We start from the raw sequence: 14,314 nt of genomic DNA on the forward strand, positions 1-14,314 counted from the left end.
TATTGTTCGGTCCGTGAGAGTCTATCACGGATTCCATTTTGATAATCTGAACCGTTCAATATGTAGAACTCGTCGAGACTATAAGCCTGCAAAAAATCATATTGATCGAATATCAATAGCTATATGATCAAATCAGATTTTTGTGAGGCGTTTATTTTGCACCATCTATTTTTTTATACAAAACTAATTTGATCACATAACTATCAATATCCGATTAACATGATTTTTTATAGGCATATAATACTCGATGATATCTACATATTGATTGTTCGGATTATCAAAACGGGACCCGTGGTGTGCCCCCATGGGCCTAACAGTACCCTCCAGTCCGAACGAAGCCATTCCCTTAAGAATAAATGGATGTTTGGAAATAAATTATTTTAGTAATTTTTTAATTTTTATAAAAAAGATGAGAAAATGTATTTATAAATCTCATCTTAAGGAATGGTAATTTGATTAGTCCTAAGAGTTATCTTATAGACTAATTAGTCCTATTGATTTTAGAAAGGTAAATTTAATATATTATTTGAAAATTAAATTTACGGTTATACCCTTATTTTTATTATATTTTTTTTCTTTTGTGCTGGAAAAATAAGATACACAACCTACGATAATCAAATTTGAAATGAATTTTAAATGAGAATCTTTTTTATTTAGAATGTCTTGAAATGTAAGATTTTTCAAATATTTCAAAAAGAATACAAAAATAACTTAAAATATGGGATTCCTCAAACATTCCAAAAGATATGAGATTTTTCAAATATTTCAAAAGGAATACAAAAACTCCTTAGTAAGTTTTGAGCAAATGTATAATTTCAATTTGTAACACTTAAAGGTAACACTCCAAAAAAACTCTTTATTATACTTTTTCCAAACGTAACACTCCAAAAAACTTCATTAGTATAACACTCTAATGTAACGCACAAAAAAAAAATTTAGTGTACTTTTTCCAAACGTAATATTCCATTGTAACATTTCAAAAAAATGATATGGGATTCTTCAAACCATTGCAAAAGGAGTACAAAAATTTTTTAATAAGTTTTCGGTGAATGTGTAATTTCAAACTGTAAGTGTTACATTTGAAAAAAATATACTAAATAATTTTTTAGTATTTTTATGTGTATTATATTGGAGTGTTACGTTTGAGATTATATTGATTGGAGTGTTGCATTTGGGAAAAATACACTAAGGAGCTTTTTTGTGTGTTACATTGAAGTGTTACATTTGGGAAAAGTTTGGAGTGTACGTTGTTACGTTTGTGAAAAGTACACTAAGGAGTTTTTTAGTGTATTACATTAGAGTGTTACATTTGAATGTTACGTTTTTATTCGTAATGTAGAATTTTTTTAAAAATGAGGAAAATCCAAAACCTCTATAGTACGGATAAATGTGTAATTTCAAATTTGGAGAAACCCATTTTATCCTTGAAAAATTAAACCCAAACGTGTAAATGACTACCCTTCTGTGTAATTTCTACTTTAATGGGACTTTTAGATTCACAAGAAAAAAATGAGGATTAAATAGTTCATAAGATTATATTTTGGGATTTATTGGTGTTTCACCCAAAAAGGATGAGTTAAAAAAAAAATATGACCTAAAAAAGATTAAAAAAAAATAATAAGTATATTATTTTAGATTATTCCCAAACAACCCGTAAATTAAAATTAAAATTCTTATTGATGATTTTAGGAAATTTTTAGAATTAAAGAAGATTATGAAAATTTTATAATCAAATCAGATCGAATCAATATTATGTTGTTTGTTTCAATTTAAAATCACGAATTTTTATAACATTCTCATTATTCATTACATGATTATAAAATATTAGTTATAATTTGTTCAAACATTACTATACCATTATTTTACAAATAAAAATATTTTAGATAATTATTTTAGAATTAATTTTACTACTCCACCAGAACACACTTACAAGAGTAAAAAGTTCACAATTTATGTATAAAAATGAGATGCTAATAAGGTATTTGAGTGACTATGTTAAATAAATATATATATATATATATATATATAAAGAAAAAGGTTTTGGCTTTTCTCATGTTATCATCTCAACTTGAGAGAGCGTTTTTGCTCAGTAAGACCATTTTGAGACCAATTTTGATGATTGAAACCATTCATTTTTTAAGACTTATTGAGTAAAATATTCATGCAAAAAATTTAAGATAATTAGACGTCGCTAGCTGTAAGTTTTATATCATATTTATTTTACAAAATGGACGATAGATATAATTTTAAGAATAACCATTTATTCTTTGTAATTCAAATCTAATTCAAACATATAACTAATGATGTCTGATAATTTTATTTTTTGCATGAATATTCTACTCAACGAGTTCTAAAAAATGAATAGTTTGGATTATTGAAATCGATCATAAAATGGGTCTACTAAGTCCAAACGCTCTCTCAAGTTGAGATGGCCAACTTAAGAGAAACCAAACTCAAAGAGAAGAAATTAGTGAAAAGTCCATCCAAAGAGAGTACAAGACATTAGATCAAAGGTAAAAACTTGTTTGGTGATTATTGATAAAGACACGGCGGAAAAATTGGGCATCTCTTATATTGGCTATCTCAACTTGAGAGAGCATTTGGACTTAGTACGTCTATTTTGGCACTAATGTCGACTATTCGAACCATTCATTTTTTAGGATTCATTAAGTAAAATATTCATGTAAAAAATTAAGATGATTGGAAATCAGTAACTATATGTTTGAATCAAATTTATATTATAAAAAATTTATTGCTATTTTTGAAATTATATTTGTCATCTATTTTTAAAAACAAATATGATTTAAACATATAGCTACCAATGTTTAATTATTTTGATTTTCTGCATGAATATTCTAGTAAACTACTTTTAAAAAGTCAACGGTTCGGATCACCAAAATCAATCAAAAAATTAGCCTACCAAGCCAAGCATTCTCTAAAGTTGTCATCTTAACGTAAGAGAAGCCAAACCCTTATTGAAATGAGTTATGATTTTGTTCTCTCTTGCCGTAGCAGAAATTCAATTAAATTATGTTTTTGACTTTGATTCATTTAAAAGTAATTTGGTGACAAATCCAAACTAAGGAGAGTATAAGGCATTGGGTCCAACAGATATTTTTAATTGGTGAGAAGCTCATCATTTGTAAAATAGTTTGGTGACAAGTCCTTTTGTTTGTTTTCAATTTTACCCCTTAATTAATTTGTTGACTTCTGTTGACTATCTGTTCAAAAAATTTCCTTATCTATTCAATTTTTTCCGATCTGTTCAATTTTGTTACCTTATGTATTTTATTTTTTTCCCTATTTGTTTAAAATATGTGGATTTCTCTCTCTATGATAATTCAAAAAATCTAACTGTTGAAATTTTTGTTGAAAAAATCTATCTATTGCAATCTATCTGTTCAAATTCTCTCTATCTCCCTTTCTATTATCTGTACAAATAAAATTCAAATTCAACAACAAATATCTATGTTTTGAAAATCTATCTATTTAAATTCAACAACAACAATATCTCTCTCCTCAAGATCAAAAAATATAAATAATAAATAAAAACTTGTACAATAGGGCACATAAACTAGCCAATACCTCAATATGATAGCAGTAAAATAAGCTCTTACATAAAATTAAAATACTATGATCTAAGGAGAATATGGACTTTGAATTACACTAAAAGGTGTCGTGTATTTATAAACCTACGTGTTTGGTTGTTGAGAAAAACACAAACATAACAAGAAAACCAAATATAATCTTATTCTCACTATTGCTTTGATTTTCAAATGATCAATTTCTCAACTTTTCCCTCATTCTCTTTGGAACCAAATAGAAAATAACATCAAAATCAACAATCAACAAACACAGAACTTTGAAACACACACACATACACATATATGTATATATTCACATGCAACCAATACACATGTAAATAAAGGAATATATACACACACAGAGGGACAGAACTAGGAGAAGACTATAGGGGGCCATGGCCCCCCTGTTTCTGTGAAAAATACGATTTGTCATGGCATTTTAAAACTATATATCTTATTTTATACATAATATGACCCCCCAATATAAAAAATACATATCTCATTCTTATCCCATCTTGCATTCTCTTTTTATTTTATACCAAAAAAACTTTTTCATCCTATTAGAAATTGCTTCTATGGTATTTGAATGTTTTTTTTATGTGTATAGATATAATTTATATATCATACTGTACATACATATGTGTTTATATATATGGTGAAAAATTTTATTTGTCTTTTGGCTCTTTCGATGATGAAATCCTAGTTCCGTCCCTACACACACACACACATACATATATATAATATAATATAATATAGAACCAGATCTCTAGGTCTCTTTCTCCTTCTCAACCATTTTTGGATCCAAACCCATTCTCTCTGATCGTATAAAACCAGATCATCGTCGGACTTTTCATTTTCGTCTTCATCTTTGCTGCCAGACCACAGTGGTGGTCTAGTTCTAAGGTTAGGGTAAGCGGATCTACAAATCTGTAGATGTTGGCGTCAGATTGGCGACAGCAAGAAAGCAACGCGAAAGCGACAATGCGGGGAGTCATAGGTGAGCTTCGTATCTTCTTCTTCAGGCCTTTAGCGGCGTCAATGGTCTCCAAAGGCTGTGACTGTAATAACCCCAATCCGTAATTAGTTACTAAATAGTAATTAAGAATACTAATTATGTAATTAGAGTGAAATTTTGTGATAATTGTGCATTTTATGTGTTATATGTAACTCTATCTGTCTGTCGTAGGAAAATCTGTTTAGAATTCTGTTTTGATACGAAAATTGAAGGTCTTATCAGAATCTGAACGTGAAATTGACTAGATCTAAATAATTAGATTTAGATTTCGACTCGGAACTAAAAAATTAGAATAAAATAATTACAATTGATTAGTCTAAGTTAGAAATAATTAAATCTAATCTAACTAAGCCTATATAAGGCTAATGAGAGTTCTAGACAAATTACACTTTTGGCGACTAAATTTTTAGTCACCAAAACTCACATTTTAGTTGCCCAAATCTTTTACCAACTAAATTTTTTGGTCACCAGCTTTGTCTTTGGATGATTGTTGAGAAAGGTATTGGCGACTAAAAAATATTTAATCGCCAAAAGTCCACAATTGGCGACTAATTTTTTAATCGCCAAAAGCTATCAAATAAATTTAATATCGCATTTTCAGCGACCAACACTTTTGTCACCAAAAACTTAAATGATTTAAGAGGACTAAACTTTTAGTCACCAAAATTTTTTTTTGGTTTATCTTCTTTTTTTTAGCTACTAAATATTTAGTCTCCTAAAGTCTAATTTTTGTTTAACTACTAAAGTTTTAGTCACCTAAGGTATATTCTTTTGTTTTAGCTACAAAATATTTAGTCACCAAAAGTGTAATTTCCTTTTTAATTTTTTGTTTGGCCACTAAAGTTTTTGTCGCAAAAACTTTTTTTTCATTCTACTTTTTTAAGCTACTAAAGAATTAGTCTCCAAAAGATTTGTTTTCAATTTTTTTTTTTAACTACTAACTATTTAGTCGCTAAAAATATTTACTCCATTTTGGCTACCAATTGTTTAGTCTCCAAAAATATCATTTTATGTTTTTTTTAATTAATTTGTCCACAACCTGTATGTATTCCATGTAACCTATACCAAATATATAAATAAAAAAATACATACATTATTAACTATTCCAAAATCTGCATCTATTTCACTTCCAACCATCCAAAAAGAAAAAACTTTTAGTATCAAATTCCATACAAACCAAGTATATTCCAACTTAAAATAATAATTCCATACAAAACACCCAATCATACGAAAACCTTGTCCTCTGTACACAAAAAATTTATTCACTACCATGCGGCATGATACAAATTATCATGGTAATCTGTATCACGACAAAAGGTAACCTATATACCACGGCAATAATTATCCGATCGATGCCAAAAGTATTTTGTACCATGCCAAAAGTTATCTGTATGATTAATACAAATCCACACAAAAGGTAGAGAACAACATAATAGCAGGATTATACAAAACTGTAAATTGTCCTCCGTACACAAAAATCGAATATCCACAAGTCCATGCCAAAAACCATCTACAAAAAAATTGCACCCATTAGTACCATATAGCATTTGAGGATAATGTCATACGGTCTACGGAGAATCTGAGTACAAAATTGGTGTGTTTTATTTGGTTCCTTGCTTGCATATCAGTTGAATTATCTCAGCTCAGCTACATGATTAGTAATTTAGTAAAATAAAAAAGTAGAGCTACTACAGTTAAAATCATTTATTGTTTAGCCTTTTTTGGCAAGTAAAATAAAAGTTCATACACTACTGTGTCTCAGTTTGTAGAATTTTAATTTTTTTTTTAATCTACAACACACTGAAGCAAGAAATAGTACGTTCATGGAAGAAGTCCTTTTTCGACTAAGTTTAAGGCGTTTTCGACTCTAACTCCCAACCCACGTGTGCTAATTACATGTTGTATATGCCCACAAGTCCTATTTGTCACGAGGAAGATATCTGTGAGATCCATAGAATGGTTCGAAGGCTGTTTTGCATTTTCGCCCCACGAACTCTCTTTTCCAATTAAGTTTAAGGCGTTTTTTACTCTAACTCCCAATCTACGTGTGCTAATTACATCCTGTCTGTCCCGACAGGTCCTATTTGTCACAAGGAAGCTGTCCATGACATCCATAGAGTGGTACAAGGGTTGTTTTGCATTTTCGCCCCCCGAATGCCCTTTTTCGCCAAAGTCAAAGGCGTTTTCGATTCTTACTCTCAATCTACGTGTGCTAATTACATCCATATGTCCCGACAAGTCCTATTTGTCACGAGGAAGCTGCCCGTGACATCCATAGAGTGGTACAAGGGTTGTTTTGCATTTTTACCCCCCTGAACGCCCTTTTTCGCCTAAGTTTAAGGCGTTTTCGACTCTAACTGTCAACCCCTCTGTGCCAATTATATCCCGTTTGTCCCAACAAGTCCTATTTGTCACGAGGAAGCTGCACATGACAACGATAGAATGGTTCGGGGATTGTTTTGCATTTTCACCCCTTGAATGCCTTTTTTCGACTCTTAACTCCCAATCTACGTGTGCCAATTACATCCCGTCTGTCCCAACACGTCCTATTTGTCACAAGGAAGCTGCCCATGACAACGATAGAGTGGTTTGGGGTCTTTTTTGCATTTTTTCCCCCTAAATGCCTTTTTTCGACTAAGTTTAAAGCATTTTCAACTCTAACTCTCAACCTACGTGTGCTAATTACATGCCGTATGTCCCCACAAGTCCAGTTCAACCTAAGTTTAGCATTATTATTTCTGTCAGGGGACATATTTTGTATTGGTACTATTTAGATTTACTCCTGTCTGAACCTGACTTCAATCTTTAAGTTTATAGATTGTAATATATAAGGAGCATAGTCATAGAGTTAAGCGATTAAAATATGATATGTGGAGGGTTATAATGGTTGTGAATTTTTGAATGGGTGTATTGACAAACAAAGCATACTTGACTAGTGTATTTTGTCCCCACTAAAATAAATCATCAATATTGAAAGCCAGAAGAATAGGGGACATAGATGGAACTTACCCAAAAAAAAGGGGACATAGATGGCAAGATGCATGAAACTTTTTGGTCTCTTAAATCTGTTTGTCTACATTCCCCTTTCTCCAAGCTCCTATACTCCTATTTTTGGCATAGAGTGTAGTTATAATGATTTTCTCCTCCATTCAAATTTAAATAAATGCATTTTAGCTGGCTGCTTAGTCTTAACAGATAAAGCAAGATTCCTTTTTCCAAAAATTGTCATACTGGATGCGCTTATTTGTATTTTAAACTATCAACAGTTTTGTTCTTCTATCTGGAAGTGGATTTGTAAGTCTCTCTTGAAAATCTACTAACTTATGTGAGACCGGAAATGTTGTACTCCAGCCCAAAACCCTTGAAAACCTACAATTTCAAAGATATTCTGACTGATCATATAACAGCTGCATCAAAGGCAATAACAACCAATAATATCTCTACTAGTTATTTAAGGAATAAGAGCAAACACTTCTTTCATCTGAGCAAACATTTGTTGTAGTGAAAAGTTAATTGTCATTTACGACAATTAAATGACATTAATGAAAGAGTTTTTAATGAAAAATATCATTAATATAAAGTTGTAAAAAGAGGAAGAGAGTTTGTTGTAGTGAAAAGTTAATTGTCATCTACGGCATACAAACTCTCTTCCTCTTTCATCTGAGCAAAAAATATGTTTTATACAAGCTGAAAACAAGATAAGCATATTAATATCATTAATATCAATTATAAAGAGGTAAGAAGATAAAAAGAAAAAAGAGAAACAGATGCATCAAAATGAGAGGAAGAGAGAGAGGTACATAAAAGAGGCAACATTCTATAATAGCAAGCAACTAGATCCATTTGGACCAATGACTTCATGAGAGGAAGAGAGAGGCACATAAAAGAGGATCACTATATCCTTTTGGATTTCATGATTTCAGATCATTCTAAACAAGATTGTGATTTCAGAAATCATATAAATGATAACAAAGATTAAGGCTCTTAATTATCAGAAGTAAGCACAAGGATATGGGGTTGAAACTCCAGTTTCCCTCTAAACTATAAAATGGTATGGGTATTATTGACAGGTCATTTAGTTATAAGCTTAGTTTATTAATTAGCTTCAGGTAATTATACTACTTTCTAAGCACTTCCAATGTGTTCTCAATTTGCAAAGCATTTATTAATATGCATCATTCCCCTTCTAATTTGCCTTAAAAATTCTGCCAGGTAGAGCCTCCCCGTTCTCTCTCTTCTCTCTTATAAATTGGCTTTAACACAATCAGTGGGAAAAAAATTGTTAACTCTTTTTACCTCTTCAAAATTGTAGTGGGTTGACAGTTGACTCACGACCACTTATCCACATCCTAATTGAAATATAACAATAAAAACAGAAAAATTTATACATAAATTGAAGTTTTGACATTTGGGACAGTCTATTACTCCTCTGAATAGAGCATAAAACGCAAATATCAACTTCCGTTGTTGAGGTTTAGTCAACACAGAGGATGTAGATAAAATACCCCACACAGCGAGTGTGGTTAAGCTAAATTTTATCTTGTCAAAGTGTGCTTAGACAAAATAAACTTGTCTGAAACTGAATTGTACGGTTTCTAATCAGATTGGAAAAATCACAAGATCTAATCTGAATGAATGATGGCAAAAAACAATCAACTACAAAAACAAAAACAACAACAACAAAAAACAAACAAGCAGCTGATACAAACTTGTAAAGAAACACAACAAAAGAAATCCAAAGTTAAACTAGTAGAGAGAAAACCCAAAGAGTCATACTTGCCCCATTTTAAAGCCAAGACAGTACATTCCAGATAGAACCAAAATGGGTTTTGTAAATTTGGGTTGGGGGTGAAAGTGGTGGAAGTAACACAAGTTTAGAAATAAACATCATGGAAACACAAGTACAACAGAATATCAAGTGAATCACTAAATCTATCAGGTAAATCTGTAAAAACATTAAATATAAAATCCAAATTATTACCCAAAAAAGAAACAAATGCAGCTTTTAAACATACAAAAATAAACACATACAAAGAACATTACCTTTTCTTCTTAGCTCTCCAGCCATGAGATGGTTTTATTCAAATCATCAATAGCCCACTTCTTCAGTTTAGAAGGAGAGAGACTCTCTTTAGCTGGATTTGGAGCTCTACTCTGCTTTTCATGTAACATAAGATAGCTATCAGTAGTGATTCTCAACTGTTATTTGATGTAATAGAAAAAGAAAACAAATTATTGTCCATACTAGAAGAGAAAAAATCATGGCAGAATACAAAGCACATATTGATTAAAGGTCACTCGAAAGTTATTGTAGAATGTATGGAAATTCAGCAACAACTTCTTTAACCACTCCTTGTTTGACAAACATTTGAAAGCAACCATCAATCATAGCTCTAATTCGTCTCCATTTCCATTTTAAATTAATCTACAATTCATATAATTTGTTCTATCCTTCTAAAGAAAGACAGAAATAACCAACTGAACATATCAAATTCAAAAGTTCAAAACTAAATTCCATGTGTTAAATCAAAGGTTTACTCTCTCTTGCTTTACAATTGAGATTTACAAAAACCCTAATAAATGATGTTGACTTTGTCCTGTTAATTGAGAGCTTGTAAGAGAAATATGTAAAAACCCTAATCCAAACCATGACACTTTAGTCAAGAGTTAAAATACAAATTTCACAAAATTTAAGGAGACAATCAAAAACTAACCCAACATTTCCATGGAGCAGAGTCAGAAAAATCATAACTTTCTGAAGGGTTAATTCATGTTGTTCCTTACAATCCAAAAAAAAAAAATTATTTGCAGATGGGTTTTCATCGTTTCATCAATTTGGCAAGAAAGAAACAAGAATTCGATAATCCATAGCAATCATCTATCAGTTTCACTAAAGTTTTTCAGAATTTTAGTAAACAAAAAAAACAGGGTTAAGAATAAGAAGAGTGAGAAGTTCAAAGTCTGATTGGTAAGAAAGAAAACTAACCTGAAACTTTCTGGGAATCGAAAATTTCGGTAGAGAAACTAAATGCATATGTATAATATTGTATACACACAGGTGGTCTGCCCTTGGGTCAATATCTCCAACAACCACACGGGTAGTGGGTAGATAGATAAGGACATATATGCTTCAAATGTAGAAAAAGAGTAAAACCCTAAAATGATTTTATCAAAATCCTACAACAAAAATAAAATCAAACCCTAGATCCGCGATGGTGAGGGAAGGGAGAGAGAGGGATAGAGAGAAAGAAAAACCTGAATGTGGATCAGAGGGGGGGGCCGCGATGGTGACCTACGGTAGCGAGAGTCGCAATGGTCAGCGGCGGTGGCTGTTGGCAGGGATGGTGAGTCTGTGAGAATAGGAGAAGCAAGTGACTGTAGGCTTTTGGCCCGTTTGTTTAGGGTTATGGAGAGGGGATTATGAGGTAGGATCTATTATTTGTGTTTGTTTTGGGAGAGGGATTTGTAATACTTTTTTGGATTATGAATCTCTTTAGGGGGAATTTGGATGGATCTCCAGTACTTGGTATTAGAAAATAATTTATTGGACTATTTTTTTATTTATTTATATTTTTTTTACATATTGAGTATTTTTTTTTTAACATTAATGTTTAATATTTTTATATTTTTTGTTAAGTAAAAATCACTGTTTTATTTGTTTTATCTTTTTCTATTTTTTTTATTTTTTATATATTTTTTACATGTTGAGCATTTTTTTTGAATATTTAATGTTTAATATTTTTGTATTTTTGTATTTTTTTATTATTTTATATAAAAATAATTTAACAATTCTTACATGAACAACTATCATCAAAACAAACACAATATTACTAAATCCCCTCACTAACAATCCCCTCACTATTAACCTCCTCATTATGAATTTCCTTCATTCTAATTCTGAAAACAAACGGGTTTGTATGTAGTGTAGAGAAATAAAAAAATAATAATAAAATAAATAATTAGTGAATTGGGGAGAAAATTTGAAAATACACTAAAAAATTTGATATTATTACCGACTAAATATTTCTAGTCATTGAAAATATATATTTAGTGACTGATTTTTTAGTTGTCAAAGATTAAAAGTAATATTCATGTTAGTTTTTTGGCGACTAACTTTCTTTTGTCGGCAAAAATTAAATGTTTTTTGATCACTGAAGATCAATATTTGGCTACTAAATTAAGTAGTCACCAAATATTTGAAGTAAAATTATGGTAGTTATTTGGCTACTAAATTTATTTTAGTCGGCAAAAATTACTATACAACAACTAAATATTTTTTGGTCCAAAAATGTATATTTGCCAACCAAATTAGGTAGTCGCCAAAGATTTAAAGTGAAATTATGCCAGTTATTTGGCTACTAAATTTAATTTAGTCGGCAAAAATTAGTATATTGCGACTAAAACAAACTTTAGTAGCCTAAAACTTGAACTAATGCCGACCAATATTTTTAGCCTATTGTGGCACTTTTGGCAACTAAAGTTTTGTTTAGTCACCAATATACATCTACTAAAAAAATTTAGTAGCTAAGCCCTGCAACAAATGCTGATCAATGTAATTTTTAGTCGCCTATTGTACAACTTTTGGTGACTAAATTCCTTTTAGTCGCCAAATTTGGTCGCCAAAAGTGTAAATTGTTGTAGTGAGAATTGCCTAACAAACACTCTTACACTTCATCATCTACACTCTTGAGTTCAAAAACATGAGGAAGAAAGAGAGTGAGAGATATTGAAGCCAAATTGAGGAGAAGAGAGAATGAGAATTGAAGAAGAAATCAAGGGAATTAAGCTCCTACCTCTTGAATTCAAGCTTTAGGTCATAATTCTTACAATTACTCCATGTAGGGTTGAATTCATGAATCATAAAGGACCATTTACATAGAATTGATAAGAAAATACTTGAATCACTTGAGTTGTTGAATTGAGTAAAATGAACACGTGCATGCATAAATCATCAAGTTTTGAGTTTATTTCTTAAGAATTCTCACATGCATGGTGTTATTTATGCTTAAGTTTGGGAGTTCCTCATGATTTTGCATCCATTATTTCACTCACTCATGTTTTGAGAAGATAGAAGGCAAAACATTACATGCATGTATATAATTTGAAGTTCAAAGCATAATTTTGAAGAATTGACATGACTTTGGGCTTTGATTTTGAGAACTGATCTTCAATACTTGATTTTATATAAGATTCCAAGTGTTTTTCCAAGTTTTGGCCCAAATGAACGAGTTTTGGTGCATTGGAATTGGAGTTTTGAACTTGAAACACAAATCTGGAAATTCTAGAGTTCTGCTCCACTGCTCGAGTGAACAAACCTTCGCTCGAGCGCACTTTGCTAGCTCTTAGAAGTTTTGCAGACAATGCAGTTGGCTCGAGCGACCAAAGCTTCACTCGAGCGAACTCACTTTTGTTCAGTGCACAGCTCAAGCAACAAGAAAAGTTGGCTCGAGCCTAAAATCACAACATCCAGTACTTTTGCAGGTCTTGCAGACCGCTCAAGCAACCAAAGCTTCACTCGAGTGAACTGCCTTGCTTTCTAAAAATTTGCAAAACTTTTCTAAGTGTATAATTACATCCTCGTTCCATTTTAGGCATTCTTAAGCCATGGTTTAGACCACAATAATGAGGAAATGAATTAGAAACACACAAAGAAAGAAATGTAATAAGTTAAGCATCTACGAAACGTGTGTTTCAATCTGTATCTATTATGTGTTTGTATAGGTCACGTGCCACTGTCTGTCCGATCTATCTTTGGAGCTATCTGTGAGTAACAACTCTGTAAAGATATGTTTGATTATATGTATTTTTTGATCTCTGTTTTTTGAAATGTTATTTTCTGATATAAATGAATGATTGTCCAATTTTCTGAACTATTGTAGACACAAATTTAAAAACATGAAGTGTTTCAACACATTTCAAAATTTTATGTTACAAATGTCCACTGTTTAGTTTTTTTTGACTAAACAGTGTTGATTATTTGAATAGCAGGTTCTTATTTCCGATCTGTATTTCAGATCGTTAATTACACATTTTATACAAATGAAACCTCCGATTAATGAAAAACAAAATAAACAACAAAAGACAATTTAAAAAAAAAAGAAATATTTTATTGAGATTGTTATGGGTTTCGAACCCTCGAATACAAAATACAGTTTGGGTTTGGAACCCTTTACCTATTCATCGCCATTAGCGTAGGCTCTTGAGTTCTCTAGGCTTATCTTCTTCTTCTTGTAACGATTTGTTTAGCTCTCAATTTCTCTCTCTCTCTCTCTGATCTTTTCACTTCTGATTCTTTCCAATCCTCCGGTCTTGTGTGATGGTCCTCATATTTATGGAGGGCCATCAGGTGATAGGAACGCTTCATCTTCATTTTGAATTTCAAATTGAATGATAGCACCTGTTTGAATTTTGAATAATAGCGCTATCTGATTAATCATATATCTGATTAACCGGATTGATCTTTGGGGTTTCATCCTGTGTGGTGTCCTTGCTGTAGGCTCTACAGGTGTCATCTTTCGTAGGCTCCACATGTCATTTGAGCATCTTGAATAACGTCGTTAAGATACGGCGTTTTATTTATACACTTCAACGGAGCAAGTTAATCATTTTGGGAAGTGATTGCCTACAATAATCTTATCGTAGGCTCTATGTGTGTGATTGACTGTATTTGAAATTTAAACATAAATTTGGTTTAAAATTTATGTGCCAACAAATG

General features: G+C 31.3%; 1 long non-coding RNA gene across 2 annotated transcripts in view; it reads right to left on the reverse strand.

Annotated features, from left to right (window-relative positions):
- Positions 1-5,720: 5,720 nt before the first annotated feature.
- The window catches only part of LOC114259970 (uncharacterized), a 36,251-nt gene continuing 27,657 nt past the window's right edge, over positions 5,721-14,314 (reverse strand). The window contains exons 3-5 of one of the 2 annotated variants that reach the window (XR_014342145.1): positions 9,643-9,753; positions 8,896-8,948; positions 5,721-6,109 (exon numbers count right to left, since the gene is read on the reverse strand). This is a non-coding gene — a long non-coding RNA (uncharacterized LOC114259970). The remainder of the gene's footprint in view (positions 6,110-8,895; positions 8,949-9,642; positions 9,754-14,314) is intronic. The other variant, XR_014342144.1, reaches the window with a different exon arrangement.

This window comes from Camellia sinensis, chromosome 10, assembly GCF_055761805.1.
Source record: "Camellia sinensis isolate YWXY chromosome 10, ASM5576180v1, whole genome shotgun sequence".
Classification (NCBI taxonomy): Eukaryota; Viridiplantae; Streptophyta; class Magnoliopsida; order Ericales; family Theaceae; genus Camellia; species Camellia sinensis.